General features: G+C 43.4%; 1 protein-coding gene across 6 annotated transcripts in view; it reads left to right on the forward strand.

The window, feature by feature from the left end:
- Positions 1–12,443, forward strand: part of BICRA (BRD4 interacting chromatin remodeling complex associated protein) — a 187,249-nt gene that overhangs the window by 82,774 nt on the left and 92,032 nt on the right. The gene's annotated exons all lie outside the window — the stretch shown is intronic.

The raw sequence follows: 12,443 nt of genomic DNA on the forward strand, positions 1-12,443 counted from the left end.
TGGTTATGGTCTCTCTTTAAATGTGGCATGTGGGCACGTATCAAACCACAATGACAGGATCTAATTTTTGCTATCATCTATAACAATAAGCTATGACACCATTGTTATATCTCATTTTTGGTGGCTGTAGATGCACTACATGGTTGCTACAGTATGTGCTGAGCTCCTTTCTTTCATTGACTTTAGTTCTGCTTAAAGCTTGATAAAATATGTAGTTGGCAATGCACTGAGTGATCTGATTGCCATCTGCCAGTCTGACAATCACTGTACAAACATGCAGGATCTGATTGTCCAGTCCTGGAGTTCCTTCCTATGGAGACAGGAGGGGAGGATACGATTTTCAATGGTGGGTGAATTTATTCATGTTTAGCTGAAATAATCAGTTAGGTCTGATTGTTATTCATGTGAATAGGGGCAGCCAAAACCTATACAGACATTTGTGTCCTCTGATTTGACTCAGTTCTTGCATCACCAAATAGGTATATGCAGCTTGTATTGTAGTGCTGCTGCTAAGTGTCACTGCAAGGATCCACTTCATAATGTGTTAATGCCTCATACTTAAAGGACAACTGTAACGAGAAAGCTATGAAGGCTGCTATATTTATTTCCTTTTAAGCACTACTACTTGCCTGGCTATTCCGCTGATCTTTTGCCTCTAATACTTCTAGCTATAGACCCTGAGCAAGCATGCAGCAGATCAGGTGTTTCTGACATGGTCAGATCTGACAAGATTAGCTTCATGCTTGCTTCTAGTGAGATTCAGACACTACTGCAGCTAAATAGATCAACGGGGCTGAAATGGTCTACCAAATGATAAATCGTAACACACACACACACACACACACACACACACTCCTTTCAACCTCTAGTCAAGTGGGACTTTTACTAGATAACCTAACACTGTTGCCTCTAGGTATGCATACTGAATACCACCCAACCGCTTCTCCTTCACCCTCCCCCCCATCTTCAAATTCCTTTAGATCGTAAGCTCTTAAGTGCAGGACTCTCGCCATTTTTCGTCTTAGAATTTTACACATTTTATTCGTTACATTTGTCCCTTTAGTTGCAATATCTAACAATTCTGTATTTTATATCCGTGTCTATATTTGGTGTTTACCATTGTCTGTAATATTATGTGCCCCATGTTTGTTTCTTTGTACAGCGCCAGGGAATATGTTGGCACTTTATTAATCAATAATAATCGTGCCTTGCTGCCCTGGGATGCTGTGTTCAGTTTCCGTCACAGGCAATATCTAAGTGGTTTGTAGGTGGTGCTCCCCATGTTTGCATGGGTTTCCTCCGGGTCCCCTTGTCCCTGTTCCCAGAATGAAAGCACTCTAGGTTAGTAGGTTATATAAGGTTAATAGGTTAATTGGCTTTTGCCTGCAAGTATGTATGACTGTGACAGGGCTGAGGATGTTTGATAAGTTACTTTAGGAAGCTTTATTTCAACACACAGGCTTGAAGTGAATCATTTTGTGTACTTAGTAAAGCCCTGTGCAATTTATAGCTTCTGTATAACTCAATATATGTCAGCGTAATGAAAAGATGTTGGTGACGGTTTGCTTGTGTACCAATATAGCAAACATCTATAGATTACTTTGCCAATGTACTAGCAGCATGAAGCTAAAAATATGATGCAGAATTACTATATGTACTCGCAGATCTATACCAGGCCTCTGTCACAAAGCGGGTTTCCCCGGCCTCCATTAGCCACCAAAGCAACTTTAAAAACGCCAGCATTTAAATGAGCGCATTTGTCTAGCTAGCATTTTGAATGCATTTGTCCAGCGTTTATTGGATTTGCTCTAGGGTCAAAAATCGAGCTATGTACACCTGCTCCACAAGAGCCGTTTGTTACAAACTATCATCGACTAACACACATCCACCTAAGATGCTCCCTAAGCAACTTCTATCCATCTATCCAAACAATACTCAACAATGTTTACTAAAACGATCATTGTTAGAAATGACCTGGTCCTACAAGTGCATAAATGGAAGTGTCGTGTCAGAAGCCTTCTTTCATGTGATCAATTCAAATGACGGTTTCATAATGCAGGTTGGCAGTAGCAGTGCAGCCTGGAGGCCGCACTGCCAAAAACAGGCCTTCGGGGATTACCGCGGTAGTACACGGTAATCCCCGTCCAGCAGCCGGCCAAACAGGAAGTGATGCTCACTTCCTGTGGCCAAAGTGATCACTTGTGCAGAAGCGTATTGCTAAAATACGCTTCTGCACATGAGCGCCGCATAAAGCTTGCGGTGGGCATTTTGAAAAAAAAATCTCATTGACATAGACTTACATGATTTCCGGTCCGCTGCAGAGCCTCACGTTAACATAGATCTGTCCTTGCATTAGGGATGGGGCGAAACCGTCGCATCATGTCGGTATGAAAGGTCCTATAGACTAATATTGACCTGCGGTGGGCTGCGGTAGAAATACCACACCAGTGTGAAAGGGCCCGGAATTTCAGGTAAAGACTGCCAACTCTTTCATAATAGCTTTTAAAAAAATTAGTAAAAGATATCCCTTTATTACCTTTCAAAGTTGCTATAAAGAAAAGATTGTTTTGACTCGTCAGAAAAATCTTTTTTGAGCATTCAGCATCTAACAACTAACTATGAAGCATGCTTTTTCTGCCTGAAAATATCAGACAAATTGGATTGGTGTACATTAGCATGATTTGTCATTTATCAGTATCTTTTGAGGTCGTACAGTGCAGATTGCCCAACATTTATCGTTCTGTTCTATTATTATCTGCCGTGTGTACATAGCTTGACTCCTATTTACACCTAGCAGCTGGAAAAGTGCTAAGATATGTAATCCGTGATATCTAAATGCTACAGACAGTTTTCTACTACTGCATAAACATGATGCTGAATGTATTCCAGGCTCAGAATGATTTCTTAAAGTAAAAACACATGCCTTAGTTTAAGTCAGCTGGGGCAGCCAATTATGTCCTCAGCCGATAATCGAACTTGTGTATTGCAGCCGGTGACACCCCCAACCCGCAAGCAGACCGCCGGGTAGATGTACTCACCCCAAGCGAAGCTGATGCCCTGCCGATTCCATTGTTCCCGTCACATGGTCGTTGTCATCCCTCCGTTGCCCCCCTCCTCTACACGTAGCAACAGAATGCATCATCAGCTACACAGCTGAAATGCATGTGTGCAGCCTGGCCCAGGGATGTCGCCAACAGGCGACATCGGTCAATGGTACACCCATTTAGTTGTCTTGTTAAAGTGTACCAGAGATGAAAGAAAAAAAAAGGGTACTTATCCGTTAGCCGGGCGCATCCTCTAGGTGGCGACAAAACTCCACCAGAGTTACATCTTTCCCTACTATCCATGTCGGCCTGGAGGGGGAATAGTAATTAGCGCCACCTGCCGGATGCGCCCGGCTAACCGATAAGTACCAAAAAAAGTTTTATACATACCTGGGGCTTCCTCCAGCCCCTTGCGGCTGCCGGAGTAATATGTAGAGAGCGCACTTCTCTTGCACAGACTGGCCGCGACTGGAAGAAGTTACGGGACCCGGCACCGGAGCTGCAGGCAGCGGAGGACAGCGGCTTGGGAGCGATCTGTGCGTATGGGGCTGGAGGAAGCCCCAGGTATGTATAAAACTTTTTTTTTTCTCGTCTCTGGTTTCCTTTAAGGCACCAACTACAGTATCTGTTTCCAAGGGCAGTCCGAATTACGGAATTTTTGTCAGTGATTCCCTGTGCCAAAGTCCTTGGTTCACTGTATTCATTACCAATATGAAAATCTTTTTCTGAATGTCAAGTTACTCTAGCCACCTTCTCAAAGTCACCTGCAGGATCAAAAGCAGATACAGGAAGATCCGCTACGGAAATACATCAACAAACGTAAAAAAAAAATAATCTCTTGCTGGTTTGGTCAGGCTTTGTCCATGGGAAATGGCCTTTCTATCTTAGGCAGCCAATTGTCCATTTGCCTGATGGCTGCTGTAATGCAAAGTTCATGATGATCCAATAAACGGTTGTTGTATTGGCAGTCTCAGCTTTTTCTGTTCCTTGTTTTTGTGTAATCGATTTGATAAATTCGTTTAAGAAAAAGTGGTTGCTTCCGGTGATTTTAAATTAGTTTTTGTTCAAAAGCTGTTGATAAGAGTTTTTGTTGATTATGTGTGAGGAAGAGCAGTGCATGGTGGCGTGTTCTCCCAATGTCTGCATGGGTTTCCTCCCACAAGCCAAAAACATACAGATAAGTTAATTGGCTTCCCTCTAAATTGGCCCTAGACTACAATACATACACTTCATAGTACAGTACATACATAAACTTCTGACTATGGTAGGGATTTGATTGTGAGCCCCTCTGAGGGTTAAGTGACAAGTCTATATACTCTGTACAGCGAATGTACTTTTATACAACCTTGTCCTTAATGGAAACCTCCCTCCCTGCCAACTAAGCTAACAATGTACCACTCATACTAACAGCAATTATCCTCCTAGCCACTGTGGTTCCACCCCTTGGCCCGTATAATTCTCCCAGCACCACCATCAAAGTAAATGCAGCATATTTAAGATTATGAACTGACTTAAATAATAATTTGGGCTGATTTACCACTAGGAAATGCAATTGCATGCAGCATTGTGATGCGATCGCACGGCCTTCTATTTCTACTACCTGCAATTGCACCGCTATCCATCTAATACAGTCGCGCAAACACAAAAAAACATGGCGGGGATTCAAGAGAAAACAAAACACATCACTGGAAAAAGAGCACAGCAATTTACATGTTACATTTACATAGTAGTGCTCTTGTGATGGGGGGGATAGCTGCTAGTGGAAAGGGGCCCTTATATCACCCAGATTCACTTTATCTCTTCTTATCGTGATCTCTGCTCCAGTCATAAAAGTTGAATGAAATTATCTCTTTGTAGCACCTCATACTTTTTTATACATGCTATATATTTTTTTTTTTTAAAGCAATGAGCGGTTTCCTCGATCTCACAACATTGGTTGGGATCACACAAACATCATTTAGTGGCGCTCAGTAATAACGACTGTCACTGCAGATCAGATCTGTAAGATCCCCAACTCAAAGTACCGCCATCGCTTGAAGCTTCGTTTGCGCCTGTCTCGCACACCCACCGGCTGGAAGATGGACATCGCTGTGATATGACCCATCTTCCTTCATCGTGAGGTGAGTTTTCAGCTTTAGACGCCTCTCACTTGTGTCCCTGCTGTTGCCCCTCCTCCCCTCTCCTTTTGACTTTTACATGCTGCTCGGCTATAACCGAATAGCATGTCTGTACAGCGCTCGTTCCTTCGAAACGTTGCCTGAATGATCCATGATCTTGTCTGTTTTATTTTTCTGCTTGGCCTTTAACATAAGGATGTTCAGAACAAGGTATATAATCCACATTGTGAATCGGTATAATATGTAACTTGGGCTTCAAGTGGTCTATACAGTATACATGTGGATGTGCTTTTGACCAATTGATAGAATGTGACGAGCTGGGAATCTGCTGAACACATAAGATCAGATGGCACCGCACTTAGATATGACTAACAGGGGCTGTCACATCTGCATGCGGGGAAACTACGTGCAATCGCCTCAACTCTGAACCCTGCCTAATGCTGGGAATACACAATGAGTTTTTTCGGCAGATAGTTAGCTCGATAGATAATTTCTGACAGGTCCGATCTGATTTTTGATCGATTTGTACAGAAGTGGTCAGAAAATTGATTAGAAAAACAATTGAAAAATCAGATCCGACCTGTCAAATTATCTGTTGAGACATCTATCTGCCAATAAAGCTCATTGCATATTCCCATCATAAAGCATGCAGACGAGAGAGTGTATTCATTTGGTGATCGGGCCGCCAGCATTATAGGGCTGTATGAATCACATGGTCAGCCGCTCAACAAATCGACTCGGCCAAGGACCGTTCTCCTGTTTCCCCGCCCAATCCATTGCGCAGTCTCCAAACCCCCCCCCCCCCCCCAATCCTTACATGGAACAGAACACATTGCTAGCCTGCAGACTAGCGATGACAAACCCCGCTGGATGACATGCCTTTCATGTGTGTCTAAAGCCACACGCTGATGCGGCTCGATTGATAAGATCCGACAGGACGGATTTCCGTACCGCCGATTCCCTGCTCGATCCCCGCGAGGGGACAATGGCAGGGAATCGTGCGGGAGATGAGCGGGGAATCGAATGCGGCGCGCGAGCGGGGACGCGGCGTGCACGCGGAAGAGGCGATCCGGCGGCTAATCGAGCTGCCGGATCGCTACAATGTCCCTCCGTGTAGATGGAGCTTTAAAGCGATTTTTTTTTTTTTTTTTTTTTTTTTTTTTTTTTTTTTACATCTTACAGTTTATTTTATGTGTGAAAATTCACTGCTCAATGACAGTCTTTGTGTCCCAGAGTTAAAATCTATGAACTACTGACTTTTTTTTTTTTTTAATCTATTCCTAGCACTCTGAAGCTGTTCTTTTCCTAGAAATAGTTTTCTGGCAGCAATACTTTATCAGTGCGAGTAAGCCTTAGAAAGGGATAGATCAAATGGTTTCTCAACAGTTTTTCACCTCAGAATCACTTCAAAGCTAACCCGTCAGAACTCCTAAGAATTATAATAGTCTTTCAAAATGGAACAATAACATCGGTTTGCTACATTCATTTGTAAACATTTCTTTTTGAAATTTTGAATCAGATAAGTTTGACATTTTACATGTGAATGCTTTCGGATTTCTGTTTACAGTGAGTAACTGGAGTTGCAATCCAGATGCTGAGCCCTGAGGTCACTTGCTGTGAGATCACATTAGAGACAATAAAGACAAATTAGTGATTCCATAGGTCAGTGTGAAGAAATCTGGCAGGTACTGGGCTCTCTCCCTTGCCTAGGGAACTGCCGCTTTGCTTTTTGTTATGAAAAAGTCTAGTGAAAAAGTGAAGTGAGCCTAGTGATTAAGGTTTGTTTGTAAAACAAAGAAGATTAGTTTGTATTATTGTAAACAGCAAAGTACATTTGACTGAAAACCAATATGATATACCCTTGATGTGCAGGTGCCATATAAGGGAATGCCTTTTTGTTTTACTTTCATAAGACTTTGAATTTTCTAGCGCTACAGATTGCCCAGCAAGCTCGGGGTGAACCAGAACTAGGAGTGTGTAATGCTGGGAATACACAGCTCGATTCTGGCGCTCGATTATGCGTCTGATCGTTTTGCCCGCTCGATTCTGACGCTCGATTATGCGCCTGATCGTTTTGCCCGCTCGATGCTCTTATTTTCTGCTCGTTTTTCTTATCTGTTTTCAATTCACTTCAGTGACAAATCAAGCGGCAAAACGATGGAACGGTGATCGGACATGTTGGAAATTATCTATCTAACCATCTTATCAGCTCAGAATCGAGCCGTGTATTCCCAGCATAAGGGGCTACAAAGGACCAAAAACACACCTTACTAAAATGCTATGCAAAACAAAAGTTTGCCTTCTCAAAGGACACATCCGAGTATAAAAAAACAAGATCTACTTAACCGGGGCTTCTTCCAACCCCTGGCAGTCTATCTGTTCCTTGCCACCGCCCAGCCCCGGTGTCCTGGGATCCCCACCGTTGCAGATGCCGATCTCGCCAAGTCGGCATCTACTGCACGAGCGCACATTATACTATGGGCTACGTTCCCGCAGTAGATGTCGAACTGGCGAGGTTGGCATCTGCAATGGAGGGGACACCAGAGCTGCGGCAAGGGACAGATAGGCTGCCAGGGGCTGAAGGAAGCCCCAGGTAAGTAGATTTTGTGTTTGTTTTTTTTTTGTTTTATGCTCAAATGTGTCCTCTTAAGAAGAAGGTATTTGTGATTATTCAGGTTGAAGTGAGCATATGATGTCTCCCTGGAGGCATCACTGCTGAATATGCAAATCATATTTTGTTCTCCCTGTGAGCTAAACACACTATGCATTTGAAATGACCAGAGACCTTAGCTTCTCTTTGCAATTATGCTCCGCCCCTTCCTGTTTTACTCTTACAAGAGAGAGCAGCTCGGTAGATAGATTGGATCTGCAGAGTTATAGGGTCTCTGGTGGAATGGATCTGCAGAGCTGAAGAGTCACTTGACTTCAGTTGAAGGGACCTGATTTTGACAGGATGGAAAATGATGATTCATTATTTAGCTTTTTTCAGTATATAGAAAACTATGCCATTTTAAAAGGTAAGATGGGACTTTTTGTCTTGTTACTACACTTTATAAGTATGCTGATCTGCTTTATTTAATGCTTTTTTTTTTTAAATGGCAGGAAAGTAGCTTATTTTAGTCCTGTAATGTTAATCTTCTCTTCTAGGTAAGGCCTGGCATTATGGAGTTTCAGGAATTCTGTGCTGCCTGTCCTTATCCTAGGAAACCACAAGCACTGTTCCCAGCACTGTAATACATCTTGCAGTGGGACCCCAGCAGTCACATGACCTGGGTTTGTTACTGGTGCAAACTGAACACTGAGCAATGTGGTAGGCATGCACCTAGCAATTTTGGCGGCGGATTGACCAAGAGACAGTTTTCTCTGTTCGGAGAGAGATCTGTTGGCCGCCATAAACCACAAGCAGATTACCGATCAATGTCAGCATGAAATCTTGCGGGAATCGGCCTTGTGCCGCCACCCCTAGCCTCTGTCCCCATAATGTTTTACACTTTACCTGACTCAGTCCGCGCTTAGTGTCTTCGTACTAATGCATTTGTGCCCCGCATGGTTGCCGGCGGTATAGCATGTGGTGTGTGTGTGACATCACACTCGCAACCCATGTGCTATATGCCAGTAGTCACGTGGGGCCCAAATGGGGAAGTAGGGCACGGACTCTCAGTGGACGGCGTGACAGTTAAAGTATAACTGCATAGGCACGGGGGGGGGGGGGGGGGGGACATAAAAAACATTAGCGGGGACAGTGGCCGGGTGTTTTAGTTGCGTTCATCCTCAATTATTGCAAGCTGTTGCCGCGACACACCCGATTAAGCATGTTGGCCTGAGAATGTCTGGACAATACATGCAACCTATTTCTGCCCGAAATTGGTTAAATTGTCCATTGGGCATGCTCTTGGTGACATAGATTTTCATCAGATTTGATAATTAACAGATCTGATGATCGATTAACCGCCAAGTCTATAGGTAATATTGCAAACTTTACAGTTGAGAAAGTCATGCAGTGTTAAAATGAGTGATCCCTGGACTTGTCTGGTTGCTGTTGTCCTGCCTCATCCAGGTAAATGGGTATAGATGGTCACTTCTTAAATCCTAAATTTGAGGTGACGAGAAGATCTCACATTTTCAGATTTGTATCCTTTTTTTTTTTTTTTTTTTTTTTTTTTTTTAAATTGGGTAAATGTGAAATGTGAAATGTATCACGAGAAGATTGCATGGTGTCAGGATTGAGCAGGTGGAGCTTGAAATTAAAAGGTGGTTTCATGAGTTTGAGGTTATGTTAGAGACAATATAGACTAATTAGTGATTCATCAAGTCACTGTAGATAATCCTGATCAGTGAGCCAATAGATCTGTCCCTTGTCAAGGTGCTGCTGCAGTGCTTTGTTATGCAAAAAGCTAGAAACTTTGGAAACTGAATAACATTACTGAGCTCTCTAAAGTTTTGTTTATAGTGCAGTGTTTTGTTTTCTTTTCTTTTTTGTTGAGTTGAATAAATATCAGTTTAACCATGCCCTGTCTGTTTCCACCTTTATGAAGTTAGTAATACCACACTATCTGTGGTCCTCCAGTTAGTGTTGGGTGGAGAGGGACAAGGACATACTGTCCAATGTGACATGAAAGGCAGTAGATGGCTCCACCCTCCTGCTGCCATTTGCCTGCCAGATAGAAATCCAGGAACTGGTGTATGTGTTGTTGGGCAGGACAATACGTAGGCATGCTGGTTGTCATGCCCACCATTTTCTACTGATACACTGCCAAGTGACTCAGTTTCAGGCTACTAACATTGGCTGACGGTGTGCCAGTGCAGCTTAAAATGTTCTCTATTTACTTCCCATGGTGGTAGGTGTGACACTGTGCCAAGGTGCAGCCAGTTAGGGAAATGCCATTTTTGGCCATGAAAAATCTTTATATGTTTCATTCGGAAAATGGTTGACAACTCTCCCGCCAATCGTCTAGTCTAGACACATGGATAACCGCGTCTGCTAGTGCCACACTGAGCTTGGGTCCTGGCAGTGCCATACTTCCAGAGTGTTTACCCTATACCACATTTTAGATTTCGAGTGTGTCACCTACTATGTGCTCTATTCACAAAGCATTACCACATTCGGTAATGCTAAAAACAGCTGGTTTTACCGATTACCTTCCGAAGTTACAATTCACTAAACCTATCTCCGCACAGAAAATCACAGTTCCCGACTAGTGAGGCAAATTGCCTACTTTGTGCGGTAGTTACCTTGGGAAATGTCAAATTCACAAACATTTCCACATGTCATTTACTGGCCAAAAGTGTTCGGTTTTTTTTATCTCCAGCTCACAGCAGCCGATAACTGGCTCTCCCCATGCTTTCTCTGTGCGTTTGATTTGACAGACAGCCTTTGGGGAGAGCCATGCAGCCAATAGGGAGAGCCACATAGCCTGCTTCTCACTGTGATTGGATGCAATAGGGATGCCGGTGGGACTTTCAGTGTATCAAAGCAGAAGAAGCTGATATTTTGCAGGCATCCCTGCATCTCTTTAGATGTTCATATTTGTATTGTAGCACACAGAAGAGCTCCTCCTTGTGGCTGCAGCACATCTAAAGGGATGACGGACTGCACAGGACGGAAAACATCCGAGCCACACACACCGCTCCCTGCCTGCTTGCTGCCCTGCTAGAAGGTTAAGTGACACTTACCAACCAGGGCTTAGTGAAATGAGGCATGTTTGTTCGGTTAATTACCAAACTTCTGCCTCCTGGGGGGAAAACATTTTGTGAATTTGGAAAGAAAAAAAGTGTAAAATACCACATAAGGTATTTTCCTGTCCAAAATGATTTTACCGAACTGCCTATTGTGAATAAAGCCCATGTCTAGTGGTTCTTTGTGGCTTTTCAGACTTTGTCACCACATGCCTTTGGTGTACTGGTTAAATGGTTTGTTCTTGGATCTATGTTTTTGTTTCTCTTGTACCTGCATTTGCATTATATTTCTCTATTTTTGAAGTAAGTGTTGCCTTTATATGGATATGTTTATAGCTTGCATTCTCGTAAACACAGTGCATTTAATTGTTGAGTTGGCTTTTGGATACTGAAATCTTTATTGAGCAGTGAAGGTGTTTACCTAGTAGGTATCTAGTAACCGTGGTGTAGGCTTGGCGTCCCCTTTTCTGAGGTTTCCAGATTTGAAAATGTTGAAACTGTACTTCTAATTCTAAATCATTTTAAACTGTATTTCAAGCGGACCTGAACTCAGAACTTCCTCTCTGCTCTAAAAAATAAGCAACAGCATAATAACCTATACAGAAAAAAATATTTATTACAGCTTACAGTGCTCCTTAGAGATTCTGCATTGTAGTTACTTCCAGGTTTGCCGGGAGCACATAAACGGTTAAACTCCTGTGTTTATATATTGGCGCTTAGCTAGGCAGACAGCTGGCAGCTCAAATTACACTAGTTCATTACTTGCTGAGAAGGGAGTATTGGGCAGGCTGTTCTCTATAAACATGCAGGGTGGATTTCTCTGTGTTCTTATCTCCTGTGCAAGAGTTGAAAGCACACCTTGTTGATCCAGGAATTTTATCTGATTGCCATCTGGAGTCAGGAAGGAATTTTTTCCCTTTTGGGCCTAATTGGACCATGCCTTGTTAGGGTTTTTCGCCCTCCTCTGGATCAACAGGGATATGTGAGGGAGCTGGCTGGAGTTGTACTTTGTTCTCTGGTTGAACTCGATGGACGCATGTCTTTTTTCAACCCAAATAACTATGTAACCTGAAGTGAGAGGATTATGGAGGCTGACCTATTTATTTCCTTTGAAACAGTTCAGATAACCTGGCTATCCTGCTGAAGCTCTACCTCGAATACTGTTTAACCACTTGAGGACCGCAGTGTTAAACCTTCCCCCCTAGTGACCAGGCCATTTTACTTAATTGGGCCACTGCAGCTTTAAGGCAAAGCTGCAGGGCTGCACAACACAGCACACAAGTGATTCCTCCCTACTTTTCCCCCCCACCAACAGAGCTCTCTGTTGGTGGGGTCTAATCGCCCCCACATTGTTTATTTTTTTTTTAATCAATATTTATTACATGTATTTTTAAATAAATGTTACTATTTCCCCCCCCCCCCCCCCCCCCCCCATTCCGGTCCCTCCCTCCCCCCAGCCAGCCAATCACGCAATCGGCTGTCATAGGCTTTAGCCTATGAGAGCCGATCGCTCACCTGTGGGCCAGGGGGACAGCCGAGTCACACGACTGTCCCCAGTACAGATCGCAGCGCTGTACAAAGTAATTAGACGGCGAAACCGCAGTCT

This window comes from Hyperolius riggenbachi, chromosome 8 (genome assembly GCF_040937935.1).
Source record: "Hyperolius riggenbachi isolate aHypRig1 chromosome 8, aHypRig1.pri, whole genome shotgun sequence".
NCBI lineage: Eukaryota > Metazoa > Chordata > Amphibia > Anura > Hyperoliidae > Hyperolius > Hyperolius riggenbachi.